The following is a 9,035-nucleotide window of genomic DNA, read 5'->3' as shown; positions in this document are numbered from 1 at the left end:
GTGAAACATACCTAAGATTAGCTATTTAAGAAAGTAAACATAATAATAACAATTAAAAAAACGTAATGAATCCAGTTAACCTCATTATAATTAACAAAATAAACAATAAAAAACAAAAATATTCATAAAAAACAGGACCATTTTATACAGACCTATTAAACAAAATTCATAAACGGTGCATGCATTTTACCTATTTGGCTTGATCCACTCATCGATCCGTGCACGTGCATTAGTGTAGCTTTGCGTATATGCTAATGTGTGTATGTATGTGTATATATGTGTATATATGCATGTTTATGTGTGTATGTGTATGTATGTATATATATGTATATATATGTATATTGTATATATATATGTATATATGGATGTGTATGTGTATCTATGTATGTTGTATGTGTACATTTACATACATTTTTTATATATTTTTTCATTGTTTTATATTTACTTACAATTTCTTCTTCTTCTCTTTCTTCCCTATTTTCCCATCCCACTTCCTTTCACCCCTAGTAAATTATACGTTTTGTTTTTTTTTTTATTTTTGTTCCTATATGAAACCCATAATAGGGTATTATCACCCGGGAGGAATATCGGATTTAACATATTGTACATATAAAGGATTTCTCAAAGACTCTTTTAGTGTTTATAAAAGCTCTAATAATCAATAATTTCATTCATAACTTTCGTTTACTATTTTCAACATCTCATAAAAGCTATTTTATTCGGTTGGTACTAAATTCGATCATCCAAACCCACCCAACAGTACACCACGAATCGTGCATTTGTTTTGAATGTTGGTAATCCGAATAGAAATTGAAACGACGCGTATTGCTCTCTATGATTTTTTCCCCTTCTCTAGCCAACCTTGAAATAAATGGCGACCGTAAAATGGGGCGACATTTAAATCGTATGGCGACTTTGATCAGTGGATATATTGTTTATATTTATCTCTATAACTTCAAGTTTTCATCAAATAAAAAAAACACAACAACCTCTCATTCTGTTTCGATAATAATGTCAGCCAATAAACAAATTCTTATACATTTATTAACTGATAATTATATTCAATCAGAAAGCAAGGTATATTATTTTATCTTCATAAATTATTTGAAATATTTCATTAATACATTTTTTTTAATCGTCATAATATTTTTCAATTTTAAACTTGATTTATATGTTAATTGTTATTTTTGAGTTTATATTAAAATTCCATTTTTTGGTTTACAATAATTAGAAAAATAATTATTGTTTTATGTGGAAGTAAAGTATATTATTTTTATTTACTTAATTATTTCATGAGATTTGACTTAAACGCTTATTAATTACACGCCTTTTCATAATTTCCTAATACCTGAGTGTTTTTTTTTGTAAGTAATTTATTATTGGAGAATGGATAGTATAATTCAGAAAGAAGTGAAAAGTTATATTTATAATTATTTTTTGTGTAGCACTGACTGAAAACACCGTTTTTTTATAATTTATATGTTATACTAAAAATATATACTGATTAAAAATAAAATAAACAAATTATTGTAAGACGTCACTCCTCGTTTTTTTTTACGTAAAGCGAAACGTTTATGAAAATATATGTATTAAATTTATTAAAAAAATGTCTTTAGTAGTAATGTTGTATACGTTATATACTTATTTTTTTTTATCTAAATAAAGAAAAAATAAAATAAAATGTTCAAAACAAACGCATAAAATCATGATGTATCAAAGCGACCCCGCTCCGAAGGGTTGACTTTGATCATCAAGTTTTTATTATTTTCTCGCTCACACGTTTAAAGTTCGAAACTGATCAAAGTCACCCCATTCCACTTACTCTACTCGAATCATAAATTTTTACGAAAAAACTATCTCGGCATTCGATGACGTCAAACTTAGTGACGTCACGAATTGTTTGTTTTTGGCACCATTCAAATTACTATAATTGAATCCGTTATATCTCCCTTATTTCTTAACAGATTTTCATAAGAATAGTACGGATCGGCTTGTGATTTTTTAGATTCATTTATAAGCTAATAAAAAAAATCCATGATAATTGCCCATTGGTCTTGTTATTTGTTGTTATTCTTTATCTATTTTTTATTATTATGACTCTGTTGGTTTCAAAAATAAATAAATGAATTAAAATTTTTAAAATATTGTAAAACTTTATCTAATTTGTTTATATCTGTAACAAAGGTTTAAGAGTCGTTGCGGCGTTGAAATAAATCAATAAATGGCGACCTCCTTGGTTTTGCGGCAGTTGACTCACGCACGGAAGGTTCCTGTTTCGATTCACGTTTGCAATAAAAACAAAGTTGTTTTTATTTATTTTATTTTATAAGAAGTTTTTAAATTTAATTTAATTGTACAATTAACTTTTCTGGACATGTTTAAGTAAATTTTTAATATGGTGGCAATGAGGAACTTTAGCCCTACGGGAAATTAGATACAGTAAATGTTTTCTTGCGCGCCGCAAAAATTTGAGCTTTAAATTGTGCGTCAAAGTTTTCTGAAAATGTACGAAAACAACATTTTGATTAAAACGACTACTTTGAATGACGTCTCTGGTTCATATGAATCGACCTATGATATGAGAGCTATTTAAGATTTCCGGTTTGCTTGCCACGGATGAATCAATGGGAAGAACAGAATTAGAATAAGCGGAAAAGAACCTTTGACGTCACACGTGGAGTTATTTCAGAAATACAAAACTTTAAAAAATCGTAGCGCTGATAATACGATGACTATAAAATTGAAAAAAAAAAATTGGCTTCGTTAAATAGTCTTAATAGACTGTTAATACAAATAAAAAAACAAAAAAAACACTGAACTTCCTCATTTGCTGTATTCTTTCAAAAGCAATACAATCTGGCACTCATTTATCCGGATAATTTAAGTTATAATGTATTTGATTAAGGGTGTGCGTACTGTGTACGGATTGGTCCTTTTCACACATGCCACGCCAATCCACCCGACCCGGTAATTTTACCGGGTACACCCTACAAAAGGTAACACGTTGTGTATGCGTTTGTAGGATTAACGCGGTAAACTTACCGGGCCGGGTGGATTTGCGTGGCACGTGTGAAAAGGACCATTGGCACTTGAAGCACGATTTTGATTATTTGTCTCGGAATTAACCGCAAGTAACCGAACGGCACTGCGATCGGAGTACCTAACTTACGGATTAGGGAATGACAGATTTTTTTTAGTACCTGGAGTTTGATAAAATACATGTCTATTGTGCATTCACGGAGACTGGACCGCTGTGCACGTGCAAACCACAAGCCCACTGCGTGATATCGCATGATTGGCCCATTCCACACCACGGCTAATAAAATATAATACGGTGGATCGATATTTATTGTTTTACAATGAGGAAGCTCAGTGTCTTTTTTTATTTTTTTATTTGTTAATAGAATATTAAACTAAGCCAATTTTTTATTTTTTTTATTTTTATATATCGTATTATCAGCGCTTTGATTTTTTAAAGTTTTGTATTTCTGAAATAACTCCGCGTGCGACGTCAGAGGTTGTTCTATGACAGTTCTTCCGATTGGCTCGTTTACGGTGACCAAACCGGATATCCCTCAATGCTCTCATATCATTGGATGGTTCATATGAACCAGTGCGTCATTGAAAGTAGTGCGTTTTTATTAAAATATAATTAATTTTTTTCGTACATTTTAAAGAAATTTTACCGTAATTTATTAATTTAAAAGTATGTAATTTTATTAAAATAAACGTTTAAAAAAAACATTATGAGAGGTTCCACTGTATACAAATAACACTTAAAACTATCGTAGGTCGTCGTAGGTATAGTAAACTTATACTCGCATTTATTTTTATTTCATGTATTTATTTATTATTTTATTTTATAAATTTATTGCATAAAATAAGTATACATATTTAGTAACAGGGAATCTATATAAAACTAGTGAATAGAAAATGAAAACGGGGTGATCTCTGTTTAGGATAGTCTCCATCTAACATGGCTCAGCCTGTTCTAAGATGGGGATTTAAAAAAAAAAATACCACACGAACTTCGACGGGTTCGAGCTGTCAGTAGGGTCGCAGTGAGTCACATCTTGCAGGAAGGTGTGATTCTATAAAATGCTGCGAACGTCCAGTTGCATTCCGCGAAAAAAGTTAATTGAACAGGAATGTTGCGTTTCATAAAACGAAACAATACGGACCAAGTCGTTGGAACAATGGGCACCTTCCAGGAATTATCAAGCAGCCAGTAGGCCACATGGCGGTGGTATCTACCGACTGTCTGCAAAAGCTACGCTTCGGACATCTATCTTTATTTTGTTAACCATAATTTTGAAACATTGCTTTATTTACTTAGGTTTTTTTATTGCTTGCTTCTTGACATGAACAGTTGACAAATTAATTATTATGCTAATTGTTTGCGTTTATTTTTTACAAATTTATTGATATTATTTTAAGTTACTAAAATTCCACTTGTCCATGCGCTTTGAAGTTGCACGACTATTGGTAATCTCGTTTCCATGTGTAAATGTTATCAACTACAAAATACCTTAATTTTATAAATGGGGTCTAGAATTCCAACCATCCGTGGGCTTAGCAGCTGCAAGAGGTCTTGTTATTTTACTCTTTCTAATTATTTTTATTTAATTTCAATAATACACTAAACTTCTTTGTCAATTTTAAAAATGCGTAAATGGGGGCTAGATTTCTTACCGCCCATGCGCTCTGTAGCTGCAAGACGCGCTGTTATCAAGCTCCTATCTGTTATAATTTCAATTTATCTTAATTGGAAACGAGGAACTAAAATCCCAACCGTCTATGCGCTATGTAGCTGCAAGACGTGCTGAAATATTTATTTACTGTGCAGCGCCCTCGAGGTGATTTTCACAAAAATATCAATATAGCTATAAAATACAATCTATTTTATAATAAAATACTTTATTGACGGCATTGCCTTTATTTTATATGACAGGAACATAAGATAAAACAAACACACTTTTTTAAAAGCAGCGCGGCGCTCTTTTTTTAAATAATTTTCCTGTGACCATAGACAATTATGATAGGAGTTATCTGTGACATTTCAAAAAGTACAATATCATTACATTAAATGTTTTTTCATTTGTTGTCTTGATTGATTATTGTAGTTTTTACGGGTTTAAATAATAATTTACGAGTATAATAATCATACGTTGCTTTTTTCTTTTATTTTTTTGAACGTGACTGCGAGACGAAACATTTAGCTGAAGTTTTATCTATTTATAAAATAAATTATCACTCTGTATTTTTGCGCTTTGTGAAACTTGGCAGAGTTTCAGGAAAAAATAAATTAAGCTCTCTTGGCATCCGTTCTAACAATATTTTAAAACATTTTGATTTGAGTTGCGTGGTTTATTAGTAAATTAACTAAATTACTGTATTAAGTTGATTTATTATACATATTATTTAAATTACTATGCTTTTTGTGAATTTTAAAAATAAAAAAGCATTGTTCATTCAATAATAAAATTTGTCTTTACATTTACGTAACACAAAATTTTCCTTTTAAAAAAATCTAATCAAATCATCCTGTAAATAAATTAGTCACTAGAGGAATGTGAATTACTTGCGAGTATAATGATTTATGGTAGGCGTCAACATTGTCATGGGTGTACACTAAAATAATGTTTTTAAAAATATTTATTTCCACAAATAGCTTTTTAAACTGCTTCACATGTGATTTAATATATTTTTCATTGTGTATAATTATATTAAGAATCTTTTTTGTTTAATCTACGTTGTGTCCATATTTTTCCAAATTTAAAAATAAGCACCAAAAGTAAAACGAAATAGTGAAGGTTAAAAAATTGACTACCCTTGCAACACTAATAAACTGTCCATTTCGTTTTCTTTGACAATCCGACAGATGGATGGAATCCGACAAGAATTGAATTTTTAATTAATGCATTTGCTATTACACACGCATTTGCTACTTACAAATGAAATGTGATCCCATCCCAGCAGTATTTCTACACTTTAAAACGGCACAACACGGCATAGTTGAATTCAAATCGGAGGTTGCGTACTGAGCGACGTCTACAAAGAAACTAATGGGTCAAAACGTAAAACTACTCCTTTAAGAGTAGTTTAGTCGCCTTCTGTTTGATGCGCGTATGCGGTTTCTGGACTATTCTTAATTCTATGTACTATGTGTACATGTAAAAAAATGTTTGCTTAATATTTGAAGTGTTTTATTTCCACTAATCTGAATTTTTAGTAAGGTAAAAGGCACTGCGAGCCGTATTTAATAATATATAAATAGTGCATTGGGTTGCAACTGGTAAACAAACGCTATCTAAAGAGAGTATCTACTCGATCAAAAGTTTATACAGGTGTTCTTTAAACCCTGTCATATCCGAAACCACGATGATCAGTATGAGCAAGTAGACATATTGGCACATTAAAATAAATTTTTAGAATGACTAAAATCTTAAAAAATAAAAGATAAATAAAAAACAAATGGTTGCTTACTCTTGTAGGAGAGACACGAGGAGGGGGTAGAGGAGAGCCTGATACACTGTCAACCGCACAGCCGCGCCCCCCTCGCTTCTCCCCTGCAGAAGTAATCAACCATTTGATTTTTTTAATATTTGATTTTTAAAAAAAATCTCATTCTAAATATTTTTTTAAATATGCTCATATGTCTTCTTGCCCAATGTTTGAGTATGTCCAAATGCTTGCAGACTGGCTGGATTTTCTCCCCAAGGAGTTGTTCATATTTAAATTTATTTCAACAGAGAGGGAAAACGTTTTTGAGAAGGGAATATGGAGGTCTAGGCATTTACAGGGCTTATGACCTGTCAGTGGCTTAAGTGGCCACTTTACATACTGTTCAGCCGGATAAATCTCCCCCACATGATAAAGGTTTCTGCTCTTTTACTTTACAAAAGTCAACCGATAGAAAAGTTAAATAAATATGGATGTTAAAACATAAGCAATATGGCTAATGTTATACAGTGTGCAAAGTGGCCATTCACCATTCTGCCCATGTTTGAACATCAACATTTCATTTTAGTTCAGCCGGATGAATCTCACCCACGTGATAAAATGTGATTTTTCTCAAGCCTGGGTGCTCTGAAGTAATTCACCACTGTAATTAGGCCTCCTGGCCTGTTGTGGTGCAAAAAAAAAATGTAAAAAAAATGTAAACTACAGCAGCGTGAAGTTGATAACACTTCGAGCACCTACCCCTGTCCATATATATTTGTATATTACTGAACTTTCCGACTGTCAATTATATCTGTAAATTCATTGTTTTTAAAAAAAAAATAAAATTTAAATATAAGATATTTGAAAAGTTAGTAGTAATATAAATCTCCACCAACAAGCTGCGGAAAGTGGCTTGGTGGGATTTTAGTTTTAGTAAAAAAAAAAATAATGTATCTACTAAAACAAACCATCACGCCGTTTCCCCGTAAGGATAGGCAGAGAGGACAGAACGCCACATCACTCTATATTGGCATACAGATCTCACTTCCTCTACATTCATACATTTTCTCATGCACGCGCGCCGATTATTCCACCTTTTTTTTAAAGGAAATATTTGCGTTCTTATTATTTATCCAAATATTTCGATTTTAGGGGCATTTTCAACGAGTTGTAAATAACTCACTATTAGAAAATGGAAATCAAGTTGGGGTAGAGTGGGGTTCAAACCTCGAACCTCTGATCCGTGAGTCCGCAACACTAGCCACGGGACTACAACCCGATTTTTAATTTGCGATTTTTGACATGTCCATCTTCAAGTAGTTGTTGGATTTCGTCATGCCATGTCTTTCTGTCTTCCTCTATTTCTGCATCTATCAACATTTGCATTGTAAATATTCTAAGCTGTTCTTTCGCTGTACATTCACTCTACGTGTATAAACCAGCGCAGAACTACTTTCTTGATTTTGTCGATAATGCTTATCTCAGCCATTACATAATATAGTCATCATAATTTCATATAGTCGTCATAATTTCATTCTCTGCGTCTATTACACATAGTCATCATAATTTCATATAGTCATCATAATTTCATTCTCTGCAGTCATAATAATTTCATTCTCTGCAGTCATCATAATTTCATTCTCTGCAGTCATCATAATTTCATGTAGCCTTTATAATTTCATTCTCTGCTTCTATTACACATAGTCATCATAATTTCATTCTCTGCAGTCATCATAATTTCATGTAGCCATCATAATTTCATTCTCTGCGTCTATTACACATAGTCATCATAATTTCATATAGTCATCATAATTTCATTCTCTGCAGTCATAATAATTTCATTCTCTGCAGTCATCATAATTTCATTCTCTGCAGTCATCATAATTTCATGTAGCCTTTATAATTTCATTCTCTGCTTCTATTACACATAGTCATCATAATTTCATTCTCTGCAGTCATCATAATTTCATGTAGCCATCATAATTTCATTCTCTGCGTCTATTACACATAGTCATCATAATTTCATATAGTCATCATAATTTCGTTCTCTGCATCTAATAGTGGTACATATAGCGCTGCATTGCTACTCCAGTCGCAGCGTATCTCGATCTTCCTTGTTTTTAATGAAGGTGAGATAATTAGTTTTACTCTTCGGGTGCCAATCTAAGGATTATGCAGTATTGCAGAGTAAAAACAATTTTCATATCAATGAAACGAACCCGACGCTGTTTTCACGATGAGCAATCGCGCTGACGGATCACGAGACGGGCATTTTTTGGGGGATTTTATGTACGTTATATTACATTTTAAAATATAGGTATATCAAGTTTTTAGTCAGTATGCACTTTTTTTTCAAAAACGAAAATTTGAAAACTGCGTAGGTACTAAAAAAATATCAGGTACTAATCAGGTGTTGGCGATTCCATTTTTTAAGACAGAGGCATGCAAATGTCCTTGCCCCTAAACTGTGTAACTCCTACATACTTTAAAGACTCAGATGAAAATGACAATTTAAGCCTCTCTTCTTCTAATAATTCATTTATAAAGTGGGTCAAAAATATAAATGTAAATGTTTTCCTTTCCAGGTAAAC

The sequence above is a fragment of the Micrasema longulum genome, unplaced genomic scaffold (assembly GCF_059751315.1).
Source record: "Micrasema longulum isolate JH-2025_06_02 unplaced genomic scaffold, ASM5975131v1 h1tg003545l, whole genome shotgun sequence".
Classification (NCBI taxonomy): domain Eukaryota; kingdom Metazoa; phylum Arthropoda; class Insecta; order Trichoptera; family Brachycentridae; genus Micrasema; species Micrasema longulum.
Note: the sequence above shows the minus strand (reverse complement) of the source record.